Source organism: Podarcis filfolensis, assembly GCF_964270895.1.
Source record: "Podarcis filfolensis genome assembly, chromosome: 8".
Taxonomy (NCBI): Eukaryota; Metazoa; Chordata; class Lepidosauria; order Squamata; family Lacertidae; genus Podarcis; species Podarcis filfolensis.
In genome coordinates this window covers 2,669,984-2,693,841 of record NC_139611.1, presented here as the reverse complement: position 1 = coordinate 2,693,841, position 23,858 = coordinate 2,669,984, and the positions used below count along the sequence as shown (strand labels likewise).

Here is a 23,858-nt window from a genome sequence, read left to right as displayed (position 1 = left end):
GTAAACCTTCTGGAATCCAGCACAGACCGATTCAGAGGGGAACCCCCTTCACTTTTGGCAGCTTCTGACTCTCCCAACTGGCTCACTTCAGTTTGGGATTCTTCCAAAGAGAATGAATACCCCTTGTAAATGGCTTACTCCTTTTTTTGAAGGAGCACACAGGAATTATGACTTTGACTAGACATCAGCCACCTTGAGCAGCACACTTTCCAGGAAATTTTCTGGGCAGTATGAGTTAAACATTGGCTAAACATGAGTTAAACAAGAACAAGGAAAATCCATGGCTCTTGTTCTTCCAGAATATTTGGTAGACCTCTGCACAATGCAGAGATTACAGTGTCATTAGCAAGATGAGAAACTGAAGACCCAGGGACACAATTTTGGTGCCATAAATGTACCACATATAATGAGAAGTGGAATGCTCACCTTGCATATGGCAACAGGGCCAAGATTTCAGTACTAATGAGTAATCCCCGCAGGTGTCACGTAACAAAGGAGTTCCCCTGAGTTCATCAACACTTGTTGCTGGAGTAGGATTACAGACTGGTACCCACTTAGGACATTTACATAGATTAATTAACTCTTCACATGCTAATTGCTGATACACAGAGGTAGGTACACACATTCCAATATCCATGGATCTCAAAGTCTGACACACAGTCTTTACACATAAACACTAATTAAACCCTTGCATAGCCTCCTTTCTAAGACACATTGAAGCTGTCTTATAACATATTCCAGTTATAACAAAGAAGTTCTAATTAAATCCTGATATTTACTATACGGTGGTACCTCAGTTTTCGAACTTCTCTGTTAACAAACATTTTGGTTTTTGAATACCGTAAACCCAGAAATAAATGCTTCAGTTTTCGAACAGGCCTCGGAAGTCAAACATGCCACGTGACTTCCGCTGAGTGCAAGATCCCAAGGCCTAGCTGTCGGCTATTGCGTTTTCAGTTTTCAAATGTTTCAGAACTCAAACATCTTCTGGAATGGATTACATTCGAAAACCAAGGTACTACTGTACCTAAACATTTAGCACCACAGATCAATTACAGTATTCAAGATGGTTGGTGCTTGTAAAAAAGCCTCACGTGCTCCTAAATCTGCCCCATGCAAGGGTGGATAGAGTAAGGTTACCTGATTTTTTCAAAGAATCAAGGGACACTTTTTTAAAAAAAAAGAGAGAGAAAAGATATTTTTAAAAAGTTATTTAAAAAATTAAGATATCCATGTTAGCACAAAACTGGAAAATGGAGGTAATACCTGCTATAAGTGACTGGCAAGTCAATATGATAAACTATGCTGAGCTAGCTAAAATAACAGGAAGATTAAGGGATCAAGACGAACAAAAATTTCATGACAACTGGAATAAATATTTGACGTATATAAGAACTAATTGTAGAACTTTGACGACACTGGCGGGACTGGAATAACTCTAACAGTGAACGGCTAATAAGCAAAGGAGATAAAATATGTGATTCCAGAATTTATTTGATACTTACCAAAGGAGTGGAGAGAAGTCTAAGGCTCGGTGGAGCTTAAAACAACTATGTAATATATGTATGATTCATGGACTGGATATGACACATGTAATTTATGTATTATATTTTGTATTTGTTTATATGTATATATAATGATAAACCAATAAAAATTCATTTTGGGGAAAAAATAAAAAATAAAAAATTAAGATATCTTCTCTTCTGTGGTCTCCTCTGTCATGCGACCTTACTCTGGACCCCGGCCTGCTCTCTTGGAGTGCTAGCTGCCGTGGAGTAGGCTCGGGTCGGACCTGGGCTCGGCCACGTGTCCTTGCCCTCTTGGTGCTCTCCTACCTTTCCTCCTGAGAGGCAGCAGTGGTGCAGCAAGGTTGGGGCTCCCCTCTTTTTTCTCCTTCCTCTTTCTCTCTCTTCCTTCTCCTTCTCCACTCCTCCTTCTCCCTGCGTCAGCTCCAGGGTTTTCCTGGCACCAGAGCTCCACTGGGCAGTTGGCCACACACTCTTGCGCTTGGCTTGATTTGGGTCACAGGGGGGTGTCAGCGGTCCCCCCACTTGACGTGCCGGGCATCCCCAGTTCCCCCTTGGCAGTGGCGGCCACAGCAGCAGTCTGCCAGCCTGGTAGTGCAGTTGGCTCTGGCTGGCTTCAGGAGCTGCTCGCTGCCATGGCGCCCGCCATTTTGCCTCACTGGAAGTCCCCATATGATGTGTCTTGTGCCGTTGAATTAATCACACAACATTCATTCCCTACTAATAAATCTACAACACTTAATATATAAATCCAGGGAGATTAAATGAAATCCGGGGACATTCCGGGGACAGATTTTGTCCGGGGACAGATTTGTATATCCGGGGACTGTCCCCGGGAAATGGGGACGTCTGGTAACCATAGCATAGAGCCTTGTGGGCATAATAGAGGACTGTCCTCAGTAAACTGACCAGCCTACCTAGGCCATTAAATAACCAGCAATCTCCCTAACATGTGGAAGACGAAACTGAGGCTTAGGAAAATGAGAACCTGAGGGGAAATGAAATGGACAGATGTGCCCTCTGGTGCTGAGCTGCAGCCCTTCCCCCCAAAGGAGGTGCTCTATCAGTGAGTGATGGACCCCACCAGGACCCCATCCATGTGCTTGCATGGCATGCATGAGCAACCTCAGACAGTGTGTGTCTTGTACATGTCATTGCACCGTATCTCAGCCGCTTCTTATTTCTGAAACTTCTGCTTTTCTGAGAGGATGAGAAATCATCTGTTATGATCTTGCAAATTCTTATTACAGTCATACCTTGGGTTGAAGTAGTTTCGGGTTGAGCATTTTCGGGTCGCGCTGCGCGGCAACCTGGAAGTAACGGAATGGGTTACTTCCGGGATTTGCCACTCGCGCATGCACAGATGCTCAAAATGATGTCGTGCACATGCGCGGAAGCGGCGAATCGCGATCCGCGCATGTGCAGACGCGGGTTGCATTCTGCTCTGGATGCGAACGGGGCTCTGGAACGGATCCCGTTCGCATCCAGAGGTACCACTGTATTTGAAGTCTTCAGAAGCTTAAGTGACAATGGTGAAGCCATAATACGAAACTGATTTCCATTGTCAGGAAACTGGCCATCACCCCTGCTGAGACTATTCTATGCATGCAGGAATGGCTTCTCTCTCTCTCTCTCTCTCTCTCTCTCTCTCTCTCTCTCTCTCTCAGGTAAGTGAAGGGGTTGGGAGAAGGGCACCATCGGTTGGCAGCGGAGGCCTCTGTAGACATCTTTTTTATTGGCCTCTGCATCCACTAATAAGAATGATATTGCAGGAATCTCAACTAAAGCACCCATGACAGATGGCCATCCAACCCCTGCTTAAAAAGGCATTTTCCTTCATTCGGCTTCTCCTCCTTTTATAAATGTAGATTCCTTGCTGCCATTACCATAGAACACTCCTTTTCTTTAGGAGCCATTTCTCACCATGAAGACTTTCCATCTGCACAGCAAAACTAGAAAGTCAACTAATGCTTTTGTGTTTCAGTAAGGCCAGATATCCAAATCTTTAATCTGTTCTCTATGGAAATGCTGTAAAGATTGTTGTGATGATGCAACTATATTTGGTCTTGCCAAAATGGGCTTCAGAAACATTCCCTGTCCTCTCTGACTCCCAGTCCATCCGTTCCAGTCAAGGATCTGCCACCAACACCCCTCCTTGAAAAGCCAGATTTTAGAAAGGGGGTTGTGCAAATTCACTTTGTTTGGCAACACTTTCCTCAGGGTAGAATTCCAGTTGTCCCAGGGCAGTGTTTGGAAGGCTACCAAAAACAACACAGATTATCGTCTTTCATGATCCTAATCCCAGTTTTAAACACTGCCTCTCAGTTTTGTTCACTACAGCTCTACAACATCTGCAGATGCATTTGCATTTACAATGCATTTCCTGTCTAACCAGGAAGGCAAGCAGTGGAGGATTCTCCACTACAGGGGTCAGCAACCTAAGGCCCATGGGCCAGAGGCGGCCCACAGAGGTCGTTTGACCAGCCCCCAAGCCGTCCCCGAACTGAGTCGCCTGCTTGCACGCTGCGCTAAACTGGCACAGCGCGATGCAGGGACTCACTTCCGCAGTGCTGAAAATCGCGGGCACACGTGCTCACACACACACACACACACACACACACACACAATCCAGCCCATGGAGGGATCTCTGTGGGACCAATCCGGCCCAGGCAAGATAAACCTTGCTGCCCCCTGCTAAACTACATCTACAGCAGAAGGAGAGAGAGAGAGAGAGAGAGAGAGAGAGAGAGAGAGAGAGAGAGAGAGAGAAGGAGGTGTATATATATTATTCCCTTTTCACTGCACCAGTTCCTTGGTTAACCCAGTCTGGATTGGGCTCCTGCCCAGGAAATGGACACAACTTGTATGCAGTTGATCCATCACCTGCCCTGCCCCATTTTGCAGCAGCTGTTGCCAGGGGTTGCATGCACTCTTCCACACTTTTGGCAGATTGGCACCTCTTTGAAGGTGCCCCCTCGCCTGCTGGCACAGCCCAGGGGATCCCAGTGAAGGGGAGGAGCAGCTGCACTGAATCCTAACCCCTGAAAGCATTGGGTTGGGTATTAGGATGGGGAGGGGAGGATTGCTCTGCCCTTCATATGCCACTATTTCTAGCTGCTTCTTCATCCTGAAGCATGCAATCTGGATATTTTGAAAGACAAGGATATGGATTAATGGATAAATGTAATGAATTAAAATCCACAAATTATTGTGTGCAACTGAAATATGTTTGGTGTGACTCTTGATTACTCATGGAATAAACAGCATGGAAAATAGCTGCAGTGATGAAACTATCAAATGACAGTAACATTTTAAAGAAAAGATATCAATGGAGAGCAGTGTGAAGATTAGCTTTTATTCGTTCACTATAGAAATGAGAAACATAACAGCATCCAGACAGTCCCTTTATTTTCTTTGCTTCTTTTCCAATGTCTTACTGTATACCTCCGTGAGGGGGGGAACTACAGTTCCCAGGATTCTTGGGGGGGGCAGCTGTGTGCATTGAATGTGCTTTAACTATAGGGTGGGGATTTGCTTTCATTCTCCTGCTACAGCTGAAACAACAGAGCAAGTTTGGCTTTTATCTGACTTCCCCTCCTCCATATTTATTGCTAACTACAACACAGATTGGAGGTTGCGAAGGCTGCCTTGAATTACAAATCAAGTTGTTTTATTCCGGTAGCAAAGAAACAGGAGGGCATCGGGTGTGAGGGTAGGCCACAGAGGAATGTGCTCTTCTGCACAGAGAGCTGTGAAACCAGGTCCAACTCTCTTCACTTCCACCACAAGGAACAGAGGGGACTTACTTCAAATTAAACATGGAAAGGAACTTGCTGTAGGTGTCCGAACATGTGCCTGCCAGTTTTTCCTAGTCAGACTACTGTAGTTGAAAATGTTTCCAAGATGTTCTTCTGTGATAAAGTCTTTTTATCTTTTATATCTGGTAACCAATGGTGTCAGTGTTCCTTAGGTGGTGGTGGTGGGTCTGCAGGCCTGGGGGATCCAGGCAACCCTGGAGGCCTCGCTATCCATCCCATGTCAGGATCTCCCCGAATCCTGTCTCCTTCTCATGCCACACCCTCTCTGCCCCCTGCCCCCTGCTCTGCCCCCTCCTCAAATGCTTTGATCTGCAAGAATGTGATTCTGAACTGTATTGTTTGGATAGAGAGATATGTGGGGAAGATGGGGGAGACACCCTAGATTTGTGGGACTGGAATGTAGCCTGTGGTACAAAGGTCAGGTTCACATCTATTGCTGCACCAACTTTGTCCCTCTGCCCCCCCCCCCACTGGCCCTGTGGGGAGGGGATGTGGCTCTTGGGTTGAAAGCCATCCCCACAACTGAAGATCACTTATGTTCTCTACTGGGAGTGAGAATCTGCTGCTGTTGTTTTAGCATTTAGCAAGCATTAAGTTAATATGAAATTCAAGCCGGTCCCTTGTTTCGCTGTTCGGCAGGTGAGACACATGGAAGGTGAGGCTTAAAACAGTCCCCAAAGTGCGTCTGTCCAGAGGCCACTTCAAAAGAGAGTGAACTCCCAGGGAGGACACTGCCAGGACCCTCTGGAAATTAATAGGCACACAGTGTTGTGGGGTCATCAAGCTTATATAACTTATACTGGCACGTTTCTGGATCAATCACTGCTTTGCATCCTACAACATCTAGAATGCCACCATATCTGAAAAGAAAAAGAAAAATTCTATTTTTAAATCATTTATGGACCACCTTTTCATAAAGATACTTAATAAGGATTTACAACAGGGTGAAGAATCCTTTTCAAGTTGAGGGCTGCATTCCCCAATGGGCAACTTGGGGAGGGGCACAAGTTAGTGGTGGCTAAAGTGCGCAGAGCAAAGGATGGGGCTCTTTCCTTTGTATCACAGGCTATGTTCCAGCCAGGCAGAAGCCAGAACTTTTCTCTTTCCAGACAACAAAGTCCCATTTCAGAGAGGCAACATCACTTGAAAGGAGTACAGGACATGACCAGGATGAGCCATGGCCTTGCCAGGGTCCTGAGGGCCAGAAAGAGAGAACTGCAGGGTCACATTTGACCCCCAGTCTTAAAGTTCCCCATCCCTGTCTATCAAGAGAGTTTGGGGAGTGCTCCTGGATTCAGCAATGCTCCTGCATGCCTGGGTGGCTGGTGTGCCCAGGAGCATTTTGCCCACCTGCAGCTGATGTACCACCTGCATCCATTCCGGTATCACCTCATCACCTCCTGGCTCAATGACTACAACATGCTTTACCTGGAGCTGCCCTGGGAGAATGTTCAGAAACTGCAGCTTTGGACAAAAGGCAACAGTTGCTTTGCTTTCTGGTGTATGTTTTTAAGACCATGTTATACTGGTCTTATATCAGTTGCACTGGCTTCCAGTTTGTTTCTGGTTCCAATTCATAGTGTTGGTGGTCAGCTACACAGTCCCAACTAGCTTAGGGCCAGGGACTATCCTGCAATGGTGAAGCAAAGTGACTCTGCACTGTGCTCAGACCCCTCTTTGTACTTTCTGGAGCAGAGCTGAGCACTAAAAGAGGTTGTGGGGTTCTCCAGGGAGGGCCAGCCTACCTGGGCCCGCGCCTGAAACCCTGCAAAGCCAGTGCCAGTCACAGCAGACAGTGCTGAGCACTGTAAATGGACCAATGGTCTGACTCTGTATAAGGCAGCTTCCTATGATGCTGAGGGTATCAGGGCTTTTTTTTTTTTTTTTTTGAGGAATACTAAGGAAGGAACTATTTGGATCCATATGCAGAATTATCGTCAGAGCTGGGCATGTGCTACCCTCTCAAATGATGGCAGAAATCTCCACCCGCCTACAGAGGCTACAAGCTCTCCTTCCAACTGCTCTTTGCCCTGCCTGGTGGAGGCTGGTCCATTAGGGCAAATGCCCTGACCCACCCACCTCAGTCTGGCCAAACCTGCCTGCCTACTTGCAAATCAGTCCAGGGGTGGCACTGCCTTGGCATCTTCCTCCTCCTTAGTCTCAGCAAAACTCAGCAGGAAGCAACATGGAGGCAAAGCTAAAATTAGCTGGTTCTGGAGCCACCTACTGTTGATCTCCCATTCTGAAGGCCCTGCCCTATGTGCAGCGGGAGAGAGGGGCTGCTGCTTCTACTCCTAACGCCCTACTTTCAAAAGGGTGAATAAATCCAATCCCACTCAGGGTTTTTGCCTACCTGGCACAGCATTCCATTCCTCCTTCCTTGCATTCACACCGCATGCACTCAGCTGTATTCCAGGCAGTTCCCAATGGATGCTGGCTCCCGTCATATATATCCGCACACTCACTTGGACGCAGGAGTTCACCTGGGGCGGGGGAGAAGAAATCCCACCAATCTCCTTGGCAATAGCATCAACCTCCAAGTATCAATGAAACCCAGGAAATGTAATTACCCAGGAAATGTACGGTAATTGCACACTTTGCACAAGGTCAAACCTTTTCCCCCTTTCAGATGCACCCCACTAAACACCTGATAGGCAAAAGGGAATCAGGTTGTGGGGTTCTAAACACAGCGTATACACTTCCTTGCTATGTGATGCAATCATTTACTAGCTATTTTTTATATATAACATGCTCTCGGTGTCGGGAATCCCCTGGACACCAGGGAATTTTAAGGCAAGGGAAATGGGTTTCATGAAAGAAGGCTTATGTCACCAGGAATCTACATAATAGCTCCCACATTCCCAGGCTTAACCTGTGAAACAGATACTGTCATGGAATGCATGAAGGACACTTGCTAGAGAAATAAGACGAGCTTCTTTGTTTGAAAAGGAAACAAGAAAGAAACTTTTCGCTGCTTCCTTTATGGAGCTGTTGTTGCTTTTTTATCATGTTAGCATCAAACAGGGAAACCAGACACAAGATAACTGTATTCGAAATGATGCCTGTTGCACAAATATCTCACATGCTCCTTTGTTTGCCCCATGTGAGGGAGCATGGAGCCTCATGAGGAGAATCCTCAGGCCTCCGTGGGGCTGCGACATGCAGGTGCATTCACAGAGCCATGTTTCCAAGATGATGTGAGCATGTGCAAATGGCAGTGGCCTCAGACACAGGCAATCCTGCCAGGGCCACTGAGCATCTGAACCAGGCCATGGTCACAAAGAGACATGGCGATAATATCTGGCACCTTAAAGAATTGTGCAGGGGGGACCTCATCCATCTCCCACTCTTGCCTAACTGGTCAAGGTTCCACCAAGCCTCTCCACCTACCAGCAGGCCATGAAATGACCAGAATAAAGTGATCTATGGGGGGAAAGAGAGACTTGGAGATGTCCATAGGATTTTTTTCAAGAGAGAGATGAGAGCAAAGCAAATACTCCAAATAAAATAAATAATTGAAAGGTGGGAGTAGGTAAGCTTTTCACTTTTTTAAAAATGATGAGAATAGCACCTGCATATCATTTTATTTTATTTTTTATTTTGTTTATATCTCATCCTTTCTCCAAAAGGACCCCAGCAAGCAATAAAATGATTAATACATCTGCAAACATTTTGATCTCAGTTTCTACAAATGCTAAAAACTTGCACGCGCTCTCTCTCTAAATAAATAAATAAAATGAACTCTGCAGATTGAAGAGCCAGGGGGGCCCATGGCCCTGGGCACAGGTTTCTGAAGGGGTGTGAAGCAGATGCCCCAATGCAGGCCCCCCAGCATGCCATGGCTGTTGCGCCCTTCGTGTGCCGCCCTCCCTCGATCCGAGCTTTGCAAGGCTGCTCAGGGAGGGGGTGCAGGGACGCGGCAACCATGCGCCCTTCAATCCCAGCCTTGTGTGAGCCTCACAAGGTTCAGAGCTGGGGAGGGGGTTGCAACAGCCATGCCACTTGGGGCTGGTGTCACTCTGGCAGGGGCTGGGTGGGCTTCATTTGTCCTTCACCCCTCGCTCCCCCCCCATGCCTGCACTGGGTGGCATGGAGTGCTGTTCAGAGGGACACTGCCTCTGACCTTGGCACATTCAAGGGCATCTCTTTATCAACAGGAAACCATCTAACACAGGCAACCTAAGGCCCGGGGGCTGGATGCGGCCCAATTGCCTTCTCACGCCGGCCCGTGGACGGTCCAGGAACCAGCGTCTTTTTACATGAGTATAATGTGTCCTTTTATTTGAAATGAATCTCTGGGTTATTTGTGGGGCATAGGAATTCGTTCATTTTTTTTTTTCAAAATACAGTCCAGCCCACCACATGGTCTGAGGGATGGTGGACCGCCCCACGGCTGAAAAAGTTTGCTGACCCCTGATCTAACAGTTTGCTCCTCTAAAGAGATATCAATGAGTGGCCACTAATGGATCACAAAAAAAGAGGAAAGACATTACTAACAGAGGGCACAGATTTGCACAAACTTTGCACCTGCTATTGTATATGTATAGGTGCAATGTATATGTATGGCTAACCGGTTGGCTTCCTAGGTGCTCATTGTTGGTGAGCAACTTCAGGGCCCCTGCTCTAATTTTTCTTTGAACTGATCTTGGACCAGCCATTCCTTCCAAAAGAGGGCTTCTTCATCTAGAGAACTGCCCCTGACCCCTTCTTTAGTAAACTGACCACCCCACATGGGCCCTTAAGGACCACTGGCCAGCAATCTCCCTAACAAAAGGAACAGGTAGTCCCCCACTGTAGCCTTACCATTTCTAACCCTTATTTTATGCACTTCTTGGAAGCAGAATCCACAGCAGGAAGCCAGGCTGAAACAGAGGACAGTCAGGCTGAGGAGATCTTTCTGAAAAACAAGCACAAGGAGGAGGAACTTCAGCTCCACTGAGATGCACAAAAAGGCATCTCACTCAATGGCAGGGGCAGACTTTAGGAATATGGCGCCCGGAGCGAGGACAAAATTTGGCGCCCCAAAGATTCATTTGGCACCCTTCTGCCTCCCGCCTTCCATTCAGCGCATGCTCTCAAGTGCATTATGTCATAGTTGCGGTGACTCAATAACCCAGGGTTTAACTTTGAGTAGGTACCCGTAGAAGTATAGGTTTTATTATTAATACCTGGATGGGGGAACTGCCTACACCACCCTCATTCTGGCACTGTCAATGAGCTACCCAAGAAACAAGAGTGGAGCTATACTGTGGTTGTGTGTGTTTTTTCAGCGTCAAAGACAGTTTGGGATAATCGGCTAGAGCAGAGGTTTTCAGCCTTTTTGAGTCCACGGCTCCCTTGACCAACTACATTCTTTCTGCGGACTCCTGTGGGGCTCAGGAGCCCAGTTGTGTCGCCTCTTGCCTGCAGAGCTGGCAGCCCCTCCCTTGTGGAGGGTTCCCTCAGCCTCCTCTTCTCCCCTCTCCTTGGGAGTCCTTTGGGCAGCCGCACCTGCTGCCCCTGGTCTCTGAACTGCCCCCACTCCGGCCCCAAAACTGGGCCTCTGCAAACTTGTGTTGAGGCTAATACTGAGAGACTGAGCATTTTTTAAAAATGGCACAGAATTACCACTCCAAAATACCCAGAATCTGTGTGGGTGTGTTTGTGACTCCCCTCCCAAGAAAAAATGAATTCTGCACTCAGAAATGTTATGCTAGTTAACTTGATTTGTAAAGGTTTTCAGAAGCCTACTTCTAAAATCTAGTTTTTATTAAAAAAACCAAACCAATCCTCTGCAAAGTTCCAAAGAAACCATCAGGAAACCATGAAAGGTCTGCAGGCACAGGATGAATGCAGGGCAGACAGTAGATGGTCCAAAGGTCAAAGAGGACAGAGAAACGTTCAAGCACCTTATCCTTTCGCTGCTGATCCGTGTAAATCTGCCTTTCCACTGCAACTTTTCCAGCATTTTACAAGATCCAATTGTAAGAAACTGTTGGATACACTAACACATAAAACCATAATTTGTTGAAGGCGCTCAGAGTGGCTGGGACAATCCAGATGGGTGGCATATTATTATTATTATTATTATTATTATTATTATTATTATTATTACAATTCTGCTTACCATCCTGGCTTTTCGATGCACAAATCCTTCCGGCTAAGACACAGCTGCTTCTCCAAGGGCTGTTCCTTGCAAGTGACTGCAGGGAATCTGCCTCCCAAATGTATGCAGATATGGGGCCAGAGATTAAGCTGAGGAGATGCCTCCTTCATGTTGCAGTTCTAGTGTACTAATGTGTCAAAAAAAATAAAAAAGTTAACGAGAAGAAAATATTTGCTTCAGACTTTAGTTTGTGTTCATTTTGAAGAATGGCAACAGAAGCCTCTTCAGGAATATTTGAAACAGAGCTTTGAGCAACAGTCTTTAAAACTCCTCCAGCTTATTTATGGGCAGAGAAAGTGGGATTTCATTGAATTTCTCCAGGGAGAGGAGAAAATGTCCAGCATGTCTTACCATTAGCAGAAGTAGGATCACAGCTTCTTTGTTTTCCCTTCCTACGGTTTGCAGCAGTGGCAACTCTGTTGGAAGCCTGGGCATCCCAAAGGGTGGGAGAAGTGTTGAGGCCATTTCACTTCCCCTGCTTGGGCTGCCTTTTGAAAAAGCGGGAGACCTGAAAGGTATCATTCCCATTTGCCTTCTCTTTGCTTTGCTGTTTAACAAAAAGGGGCAGGAGACATTCTCTTGTAGGCAGGGGCTTTTGAAAAGCAGGGAGGGGTGCCAGGGCTGGTTTGCCACATCCTGGCCAGGCAGCTGCTCTAGCCATACAGGAGTTTTTGGAAAGGGGTGTATATGTCATGCTCGCTGCTCTAATTGTTCAATGACAGGCGGCTACTTTCCTTTTTTTAAAAAAAAGTGTTTGTTTGGATGGAGAAGAGTGCAGGGATTGCCTGTTGCTTGTGTTGCTGTGTGCCAGCCTTAAAGGGCTCAGGATCACAATACCAAGGACTGACTCTCTCCTACCGGTCAGGGGCTGGACTAAGGAGGAATGGTGGGGACCCCCCCTTCTCCTGAACCAACCTGAGAACAGGAGGGCAGTATAGATTTAGAACAGTGGTTTGCAGAAGGGCATAACCGAGAGGCTGCAGAGGGGAGAAGCTCGGAAATATTGGGAGAGGAAGAGCAGAAGAAGCAGCAGCACCAGGGGAGAGACAGCTGACAGACTCAGTGTCCTTGGAAAGGATTCCTGGCCAGCCCCCCTTCCGGGGCCAGGTGGGCATCGAGGGGAGCAGAACAGAGAGCTCAGAGGCAGACAGCTCAGATAAGCCGATGCAGGAGTGACGTAGAATAGGGGAGACCTGGAGGGGAGGGGACTTTAATGGAGCAATGCCTTTATTTAGGGAAGACTGCATTCCTTTGTCACCCTTTGTGAATCACTGAATAAATTGCTTGGTAAGAACTTTCATCCTTTCTCTGCCTCTTGGCTGCCACTGTGGGAGGGATCTGATCCCCCAAAGCCTGACACTCCCCGGACCCTACAATCACCTTCTGAGGCCCTTCTTCATGTGCCTCCTTCCCAAGAGGTCCAGTGGATGGGAGAGGTAGTTCCCTTTTTCCTTTTCTTTTTCTCTTCCTGTTTTTAGTAGGTATTTCGTGTTTTTATTTTGTATTTTTATGCTCTCAACCGCCCTGAGATCTTTGGGTGGAGGGCAGTATACAAATATAATAAAAATAAATTTTAAAAGGTGAGTCTCTAACCCTCCTAGGCAGAAAGTTATGAAGCACAATGTGCATGTTCTAAGCAACTTCTGTCAAATGAGCCAGCATGGCCACTCCTGTCTGTCAAAGGTTTCAGCCAAGTCAGAATTGTGATTGGTGAGTTACTTGTATCGGATCCAATACAAAAAAAAGTCACAATAATTTTAAAATAAACAATGTATATCAAATTGAGCAATATTTAATAATCCATTAGAATCTAAAAAGCTGCTGAAAGCTGAGATAGGCATGTCCATCACTTTCATTATGATATGTACCAAATTCTGCAAGTAGTGATATCAAGCAAAGACAACAGATACACACCAAAATGCATATATGACTGATTTATTCAGATTCTCTTACATGAAGGGAATTTGGGTGGGATTTGTAAAGCTCAGGGACAAGGTTTGGAGGGATCATCCAATTTATAGAACTCATATTCACATGTGTTTACATTTAACACAGCTTTACATCCCGGAACATCAACAATACCACCGTACCTAAAAAGAAGAAGAACAATGTGTAAACTAAGGTTTCCCTGAGCTTATGGAGATCTTGTAGAGGAGCGCTCCTTTCTCCTGCTCACTTAGGACATGCCAAGAATGATTGGAACTACCTGGCAGAAAAGCAGTTTTGCAAGATGTTTGCTCGATCCAGGGAAAACCAAGCCCTTGGAAAACATTTGCCCTGAGGCCAAATTCACCTGGGGAACCCAAGCTGAATGCACAAAGGACATGTCTTGCACAATATGCCATTGCATGTTGCTGTACGATGATTCTTCCCCACCCCCCACTATGTTTGCGGTGGTTGAGGGCAGCACCCATGCACAAAAAAGGGTGTAGCAAAATGTTGGTGCAAAACCAAGAGGCCAGCCAGGAGGGAGACAGAAGGAGACAGGAAGGTGCAGGAAAGAGGAGGGGTCCTGTTCCACTGGGTGCATCGGGGTCCCTCTCCCCAGCACCAGCTCCTAGGTGGTCTCCGGATGAGAGGATCTGGGACTCAGGGAGATCCCAAAGTCCAAGCTTCCACACAGCGAATGCCTGGTCATCGAATGATTGGAAAGGCACTCTGGACATGCTCAGTGCTTGTTCCAAATCAAATTTCATGACTCTGCTTTCTATAAAGTCTATAAATATCTGAATTAATCAATCAATTCACTGTTTGGTTCAAGGAAATGTAGGCAACAATTTTATGCAACCTATCTTCAAAGGTATAGATTAAATGGGACACCTGTCTTCAGCTAATTCCGTCCCTGAATGTTTATTGAGCAGAAGGTCTTCCAGAGAGAACGGGGCAAAATAATTTGAAAGAGATTTATAGACCCAGTGCCATTCTGGGAATTTGGCCTACCTGGAACAGCACAGCATTCCCCTTTCACTACATACGCATTTCATGCAATTCAGTGTATTCCACTTGGAGTTGAATGGATGCTTGCTCCCATCAATGGGATCAGTACACTCAGTGGGCAGCACCGGCTGACCTAGGGAGAGAAATCCCATACATTTAACATCAATGCAATCAGAAGCTGCTGCTCAGCAGAATGCAGAGACTGTGCAAGAGAAGCACAGTGGCTGCAACTTGTCCACTTGTCCAGCTCCTCCTGTGCTTCTGACCGCAGCCTGATACGTGAAAATGTAATAGGTAAAGCGTTTCCTGACATGGAGAAGAGCAGCGGGAAGCTTTGCCACCTTTATTCTTGCAGGTCCTGGTTGCTGACCAGAAAGGTAGTGACCCTGGACGTCTGTCTTGCTTATACTGCGGCCATGCAGTCTCCTGCTTGCGTCTGCAGACGGTGGTTCCAAGCTTAAAACAGGGTGGGAGTGAATGGGGTGCCCTGTGGATGGGGAATCTGTCCGTTTCAATTTCTATCAGTTATTATTATTACTATTTATATACCATCCTCAGGGCAGTTCACAACCTAAAAATACAATCTAAAAAACACAAAATACACAATAAAAGTAAGAGCTTAAGCAGGGACTCATCAATGAGAAGATGAGACGGGAGCAGCGTTAGGTCATTTTAGACTCTGAGCAGCATCACAACATCCGGAGAAGTGTAGATTTTGAAGGTAGCTGCATTTTGGTCTGTGTTCCGGTTCTGCAAGAGCAGATTTGGTAGGTTTATGCTAAAAAAATCTCTGGTCAGCAACACATTTCCCAAACATTAAATACTGATTTGGCTAAATGAATAGGCTGCTTGACAACATCATTTGTTGTTGTTGCTGCTGCTGTTGTTGCTGCTGCTGTTATTAACTTACCATTGTTAATCTCTGCTTTGGGCTCGCTAAACAAGCAGGATCCCTGACACAAGACAAGTGTCAAAGACAAGGCAGTCAGGCTCAAGAGGATTTTCTGCAAAAGAGACACACACATGCACAAATCATTCAAGATGGTGTTATCATATTTATAGCCTCTCTTGCTGTTAAAAAAAGCATTGTATGTGACTAAAAAGTCAGAGCAGAGCCAATGAAATTAATGTGCCTAAGTTAGTCTAAAGCACAGAGCCTTGGGCTTGCCGATCAAAAGGTTGGCGGTTCGAATCCCCGCGACGGGGTGAGCTCCCGTTGCTCAGTCCCTGCTCCTGCCAACCTAGCAGTTCTAAAGCACGTCAAAGTGCAAGTAGATAAATAGGTACCGCTCCAGCGGGAAGGTAAATGGCGTTTCCGTGCGCTGCTCTGGTTCGCCAGAAGTGGCTTAGTCATGCTGGCCACATAACCCGGAAGCTGTATGCCGGCTCCCTCGGCCAATAAAGCGAGATGAGCACCGCAACCCCAGAGTCGGTCACGACTGGACCTAATGGTCAGGGGTCCCTTTACCCTTTTAGTTAGTCTTGTCCATCAATTTCAATGGATCTACTCTGGGTATGATTCGCACTGGATTCAACCCAAGGCCTTTGAAAAATTCCCTCTACATTAAGCTTATACACTTCAGTAGCTGAGTTGGGTCATTTTATACTTAGTGGGATTTTTTATAAAGTAAACTGCCCTCCCCCACAAATCCCATAGCATTCAATACCTCAGAAACATCTATTTTGTTTATATATCTGTTCTCAAAGTCCATCAGTTTTGGATTCTGAGCCACAGCAAAGAGAGGAGCGTTCAGAGATAAATGAATATTTACATTAAAGCACAGGGTGATGCTCAGGTTGGCCAAGAAAATGCCTTTGGCCAATTCCCCCAGCCAATTTCCTGACAAATGCAGGAAAGAAAACAGTCAGAGGGAAGCTCAGGGTATGTGGTTTGTACCCTGGAGTTGTTGCTGTGAGAGTTCCAACTGTAGGTCATTGTAATGAGTCCTAAGTAATTAACCTGAGCAGCGGGGTTGCGCTGGAATTTATATATATAAAAGTTTCACTACCCCAGCTAAAGATAACTAAATAATGTTGTGAGCACTGGTCTGAATGGGGGTCTGGATAGAGAGAAGTCATAACCTCCAAATGCTCTGATTTTCCAGGGACAGTTCCAGAATTACAAAAGCCACCCCGTCTTTGGATTTGATCCCCAAATGTGAGCTCTAAAGCTATAAAGCAGGGGTCAGCAACCTTTTTCAGCCGTGGGCCGGTCCACCGTCCCTCAGACCTTGTGGTGGGCTGGACTATATTTTGGAAGAAAATATGAACAAATTCCTATGCCCCTCAAATAACCCAGAGTTGCATTTTAAATAAAAGGAAACATTTTACTCATGTAAATACACACTGATTCCCAGACCATCCGCGGGTCGGATTGAAAAGGCCATTGGGGCACATCCAGTCTTAGGTTGCCTACCCCTACTATAAAGCACAGACTGTGCCTGGAAAAAGCAGAGGAAAAGTAAGGCCTTTGCACACCCCCTCTCCACACACAAATCTCCCTTTCCACCATTTAAACCTAATCTAGATTAAAGAAAAAGTTGTGTACCAACCATCCCCAAAGCATTCCACTTACCATCTTGGTTTTTCAATGATTTGCTGGCAAACTCTTATTGGGGCATGGAGGAAAGAGCTCTGGTGTCCCTCATGTAAGTCTGTGGAGAATCCCATACACCCTTTTATACAAATGGGAAGGAGGAGGGGCAAAATGAGAGGGATGGAGGTCCTAACGGGAGAAGGAAATGCTTGCCAGGAAGGAAACATTTGCTTCTGATGACATAAATGTTTACAAGAACAGCTGAGAGAGTTCTACGTCTTCCAGAGATATTCACTGATAAGTGCAGATCAGAACCAGAACTGGGAACAGGAAAATCATGTTAAATGTTATTAGACCAGGATAGTGTTGAGTTCCTTCCGTCATGGATCACTGCCTTGCTGTGGCGAAGGGGCTTGAAGAACTCAGAGAAGCTATGAACTATGCCAAGCAGGGCACCCAAGATGAACAGATCATAGTGGAGAGTTTTGACCAAACGTGATCCACCTGGAGGAGGAACTGGCAAGCCACTCCAGTATCCCTGCCAAGAAAACTCCATGGACAAAGACAACAGGCATATAAAAGTTATGACGCTGGAAGTTGAGCCCCTCAGGTCGGAAGGCGTCCAACATGCTACTGGGGAAGAGCGGAGGACAAGTACAAGTAGATTCAGAGCTGATGAAGCGGCTGGGCTAAAGCCGAAAGGACGCTCAGTTGCGGATATGCCTGGAAGCGAAAGGAAAGTCCAATGCTGTAAAGAAAAATATTGCATAGGAACCTGGAATGTAAGAACCATGAACCTGGGTAAGTTGGATGTGGTCAAAAATGAGATGGCAAGAATAAATATTGACATCCTGGGCATCAGTGAACTAAAATGGACGGGAATGGGTGAATTCAGTTCGGATGACTATCATATCTACTACTGTGGGCAAGAATCCCGTAAAAGAAATGGAGTGGCCCTCATAGTCAACAAAAGAGTGGCGAAAGCTGTACTGGGATGCAATCTCAAAAATGATAGAATGATCTTGATACGAATCCAAGGCAGACCTTTTAACATCACAGTAATCCAAGTTTATGCACCAACTACTGGTGCTGAAGAAACTGAAATTGACCAATTCTATGAAGACTTACAAGACCTTATAGAAGTGACACCAAAGAAGGATGTTCTTCTCATTATAGGGGACTGGAATGCTAAAGTAGGGAATCAAGAGATAAAAGGAACAACTGGCAAGTTTGGCCTTGGAGATCAAAACGAAGCAGGGCAAAGGCTAATAGAGTTCCAGAGGAGGGCAACCAAAATGGTCAAAGGCCTGGAAACGATGCCTTATGAGGAACGGCTAAGGGAGCTGGGCATGTTTAGCCTGGAGAAGAGGAGGTTAAGGGGTGATATGATAGCCATGTTCAAATATATAAAAGGATGTCACATAGAGGAGGGAGAAAGGTTGTTTTCTGCTGCTCCAGAGAAGCGGACACGGAGCAATGGATCCAAACTACAAGAAAGAAGATTCCACCTAAACATTAGGAAGAACTTCCTGACAGTAAGAGCTGTTCGACAGTGGAATTTGCTGCCAAGGAGTGTGGTGGAGTCTCCTTCTTTGGAGGTCTTTAAGCAGAGGCTTGACAACCATATGTCAGGAGTGCTCTGATGGTGTTTCCTGCTTGGCAGGGGGTTGGACTCGATGGCCCTTGTGGTCTCTTCCAACTCTATGATTCTATGATTCTATGATTCTATGATTCTAGTTCTGTCAAGAGAACAAGCTGGTCATCACAAACACTCTTTTCCAATAACACAGGAGACGACTCTACACATGGACATCACCAGATGGGCAGCATCGAAATCAGATTGATTATATTCTCTGCAGCCAAAGATGGAGAAGATCTATACAGTCAGCAAAAACAAGACCTGGAGCTGACTGTGGCTCAGATCATCAGCTTCTTATAGCAAAATTCAAGCTTAAACTGAAGAAAGTAGGAAAAACCACTGGGCCGGTAAGATACAATCTAAACCAAATCCCTTATGAATACACAGTGGAAGTGAGGAACAGGTTTAAGGATTTAGATTTGCTGGACAGAGTGCCTGAAGAACTATGGATGGAGGCTTGCAACATTATACAGGAGGCAGCAACGAAAACCATCCCAATGAAAAAGAAATGCAAGAAAGCAAAGTGGCTGTCCAATGAGGCCTTACAAATAGCGGGAGAGAGAAGGCAAGCAAAATGCGAGGGAGATAGTGAAAGATACAGGAAATTGAATGCAGATTTCAAAAAAATAGCAAGGAGAGACAAGAAGGCCTTCTTAAACGAGCAATGCAAAGAAATAGAGGAAAACAACAGAATGGGAAGAACCAGAGATCTGTTCAAGAAAATTGGAGATATGAAAGGAACATTTCGTTCAAAGATTACCATAATAAAGGACAAAAGTGGTAAGGACCTAACAGAAGCAGAAGACATCAAGAAGAGGTGGCAAGAATGCACAGAGGAATTATACCAGAAAGATATGGATGTCTCGTACACCCCAGGTAGTGGGGTTGCTGACCTTGAGCCAGATATCCTGGAGAGTGAAGTCAAATGGGCCTTAGAAAAGCACTGCTAATAACAAGGCCAGTGGAAGTGATGGTTTTCCAGCTGAACTATTTAAAATTTTAAAAGATGATGCTGTTAAGGTGCTACACTCAATATGCCAGCAAGTTTGGAAAACCCAGCAGTCGCCAGAGGATTGGAGAAGATCAGTCTACATCCCAATCCCAAAGAAGGGCAGTGCCAAAGAGTGCTCCAACTACCGCACAATTGCACTCATTTCACACGCTAGCAAGGTTATGCTTATAGAATCATAGAATCATAGAATCATAGAGTTGGAAGAGACCACAAGGGCCATCGAGTCCAACCCCCTGCCAAGCAGGAAACACCATCAGAGCACTCCTGACATATGGTTGTCAAGCCTCTGCTTAAAGACCTCCAAAGAAGGAGACTCCACCACACTCCTTGGCAGCAAATTCCACTGTCGAACAGCTCTTACTGTCAGGAAGTTCTTCCTAATGTTTAGGTGGAATCTTCTTTCTTGTAGTTTGGATCCATTGATCCGTGTCCGCTTCTCTGGAGCAGCAGAAAACAACCTTTCTCCCTCCTCTATGTGACATCCTTTTATATATTTGAACATGGCTATCATATCACCCCTTAACCTCCTCTTCTCCAGGCTAAACATGCCCAGCTCCCTTAGCCGTTCCTCATAAGGCATCGTTTCCAGGCCTTTGACCATTTTGGTTGCCCTCCTCTGGACACGTTCCAGTTTGTCAGTGTCCTTCTTGAACTGTGGTGCCCAGAACTGGACACAGTACTCCAGGTGAGGTCTGACCAGAGCAGAATACAGTGGCACTATTACTTCCCTTGATCTAGATGCTATACTCCTATTGATGCAGCCCAGAATTGCATTGGCTTTTTTAGCTGCCGCGTCACACTATTGGCTCATGTCAAGTTTGTGGTCAACCAAGACTCCTAGATCCTTTTCACATGTACTGCTCTCAAGCCAGGTGTCACCCATCTTGTATTTGTGCCTCTCATTTTTTTTGCCCAAGTGCAATACTTTACATTTCTCCCTGTTAAAATTCATCTTGTTTGTTTTGGCCCAGTTCTCTAATCTGTCAAGGTCGTTTTGAAGTGTGATCCTGTCCTCTGGGGTGTTAGCCACCCCTCCCAGTTTGGTGTCATCTGCAAATTTGATCAGGATGCCCTTGAGTCCATCATCCAAGTCGTTGATAAAGATGTTGAATAAGACCGGGCCCAAGACAGAACCCTGTGGCACCCCACTAGTCACTCTTCTCCAGGATGAAGAGGAACCATTGATGAGCACCCTTTGGGTTCGGTCAGTCAGCCAGTTACAAGTCCACTGAGTGGTAGCATAGTCAAGACCTCATTTTACCAGCTTCTTTACAAGAATATCATGGGGCACCTTGTCAAATGCCTTGCTGAAATCAAGGCAGGCTACATCCACTGCATTCCCTTCATCTACCAGGCTTGTAATTCTGTCAAAAAACAAGATCAGGTTAGTCTGACATGACTTATTTTTCAGAAATCCATGCTGACTATTGGTGATCACAGCATTCCTTTCTAGGTGCTCACAGACTGTTTCCTTAATGATCTGCTCCAGAATCTTCCCTGGTATTGATGTCAGACTGACTGGGCGGTAATTATTTGGGTCCTCTCTTTTCCCCTTTTTGAAAATAGGGACAACATTTGCCCTCCTCCAGTCTGCCGGGACTTCGCCTGTTCTCCAGGAATTCTCAAAGATAACTGCCAGTGGTTCTGAAATCACATCTGCCAGTTCTTTTAATACTCTTGGATGCAGTTCATCTGGCCCTGGAGACTTGAATACATCTAAACTAGCCAAGTATTCTTGTACTATCTCCTTAGTTATTCTGGGCTGTGTTTCCTCTGCTGAATCATTTGCTCCCAATTCTTCAGGTCGGGCATTGTTTTCTTTATCGGAGAAGACTGAGGCAAAGAAGGCATTGAGGAGTTCAGCCCTTTCTGTGTCCCCTGTTTGCATTTCACCATCTTCTCCTCTGAGTGACCCCACTGTTTCTTTGTTCTTCCTTTTGCTACAAACATACCCATAAAAGCCTTTTTTGTTGCTTTTAACCTCTCTAGCAATCCTGAGTTCATTCTGTGCTTTAGCTTTTCTGACTTTGTGTCTACACGTGCTGGCTATTTGTTTGAATTCCTCTTTGGTGGTTTCCCCCCTTTTCCATTTTTTTTTTTTTTAAATGAATATTTATTAAATTTTCCAATTTTATATAAAGACAAAAAGAAAAAAAAAGAAAAATATTAAAAACAATTCAGTTTCAATAACAATTTTCAGTCACATGTTTCTTTGACTTCCTCATACCTCCCCTTCTTGTTCTCTAGTTCAATTTGTTAATTCAGCAAATCCTAATCTCTTAACATTCCTTTTAAAATATCACCTTATTTTCCACTCAACTTTTTTTTTTTTTTTAATTTAGTAACAGAAACAATTATGATCCCCATTATCTTTATCATAACAGCTGGAGACCACCAAAGTTCAAACCAACATCTTTTCAAAGTTCATTAATTTTATAATATTTCTGTAGATATTCCTTAAATTTCTTCCAATCTTCCTCTGCTGACTTTTCTCCCTGGTCGCGGATTCTGCCGGTCATTTCTGCCAGTCCCATACAGTCAATCAACTTCATCTGCCATTCTTCCAGAGTGGGTAAATCTTGAGTCTTCCAGTGCTTTGCAATAAGTATTCTTGCTGCCGTTGTAGCATACATGAAAAAGGTTCTGTCCTTCTTTGGCACCAAATGGCCGACTATACCCAAGAGAAAAGCCTCTGGTTTTTTCAGGAAAGTATACTTAAATATCTTTTTCATTTCATTATAAATCATTTCCCAAAAGGCCTTGATCTTTGGGCACGTCCACCATAGGTGAAAAAATGTACCTTCCACTTCCTTACATTTCCAGCATTTATTATCGGGCAAATGATATATTTTTGCGAGCTTGACTGGGGTTATGTACCACCTGTATATCATTTTCATAATGTTCTCTCTTAAGGCATTACATGCCGTGAATTTCATACCTGTGGTCCATAACTGTTCCCAATCAGCAAACATGATGTTATGTCCAAGATCTTGTGCCCATTTAATCATAGCTGACTTAACCGTTTCATCCTGTGTATTCCATTTCAGCAGCAAGTTATACATTTTTGACATAATCTTAGTTTTAGGTTCTAGCACTTCTGTTTCTAATTTAGATTTTTCCACCTGGAAGCCAATTTTCCTGTCCAGATTGTATGCCTCCCTTATCTGAAAGTAATGTAACCAGTCTCGGACTTTGTTTTTTAATTTCTCAAAACTCTGCAATTTCAATCTATCTCCTTCTTGCTCCAAAATTTCCCAATATTTTGGCCAACTGGCCTCCATATTGAGTTTTTTCTGAGCTTTCGCTTCCATTGGTGACAACCACCTTGGGGTTTTATTTTCAAGTAAATCCTTGTATCTGATCCAAACATTAAACAAAGATCTCCTAACAATGTGATTCTTAAACGCTTTATGAGCTTTAACCTTATCATACCACAAATATGCATGCCATCCAAACACATTGTTAAAACCTTCTAAATCCAAAATGTCTGTGTTTTCCAGAAGCAGCCAGTCTTTCAATCAGCAGAATGCTGCTGACTCATAATAGAGTCTGAAGTCTGGCAGGGCGAAGCCACCCCTTTCTTTTGCATCAGTCAAAATCTTGTATTTTATCCTAGGCTTCTTGCCCTGCCAGACAAATTTAGAAATATCTTTCTGCCACTTCTTAAAACATTCCATCTTGTCCACAATTTGTAATGTTTGAAACAAAAACAACATTTTAGGCAATACATTCATCTTTATAGCTGCTATTCGACCCATCAAGGAAAGCTTCAAATTTGACCATGTTTCGAGATCTTTTTTCACTTCTGACCAGCATTTCTCATAATTATTTTTAAATAAGTTCCCATTTTTAGATGTCATATTAATCCCCAGATATTTCACCTTCCTCACCACAGACAGACCTGTTTCATTCTGAAATTTCTCTTTTTCAAACAATGTCATATTTTTCTCTAAAACCTTAGTTTTGGTCTTATTCAATTTAAATCCTGCCACCTGACCAAATTCTTGAATTAGTTCTAAAACTCTTTTAGTACTAGATTCTGGCTCCTGTAACGTCAAAACTAGATCATCTGCAAAAGCTCTCAGTTTATACTGTTTGGCTCCGACCTGTATACCTTTAACCAACCGGTCCCTTCTAATCATATTCAGCAAAACCTCCAGGACCGATATAAAAAGTAAAGGGGAAATTGGGCATCCTTGTCGTGTCCCTTTTTCAATCTTAAATTGTTCCGTAACCACATTATTT

At 44.9% G+C, this 23,858-nt stretch overlaps 3 long non-coding RNA genes across 3 annotated transcripts in view; all 3 read right to left on the bottom strand.

Annotated features, from left to right (window-relative positions):
• LOC310769919 overlaps positions 1 to 23,858 on the bottom strand; it is a 77,487-nt gene that overhangs the window by 33,537 nt on the left and 20,092 nt on the right. The gene's annotated exons all lie outside the window — the stretch shown is intronic.
• LOC310769912 lies at positions 4,868 to 11,917 on the bottom strand. Its single transcript, XR_014551835.1, has 5 exons — positions 11,841 to 11,917; positions 11,451 to 11,616; positions 10,148 to 10,241; positions 7,698 to 7,827; positions 4,868 to 6,204 (listed from the first exon to the last, which is right to left on the bottom strand). It is a non-coding gene; the product is annotated as an uncharacterized lncRNA (long non-coding RNA).
• LOC310769916 overlaps positions 13,409 to 23,858 on the bottom strand; it is a 28,031-nt gene continuing 17,581 nt past the window's right edge. The window contains exon 2 of the long non-coding RNA XR_014551845.1: positions 13,409 to 13,579. This is a non-coding gene — a long non-coding RNA (uncharacterized lncRNA). The remainder of the gene's footprint in view (positions 13,580 to 23,858) is intronic.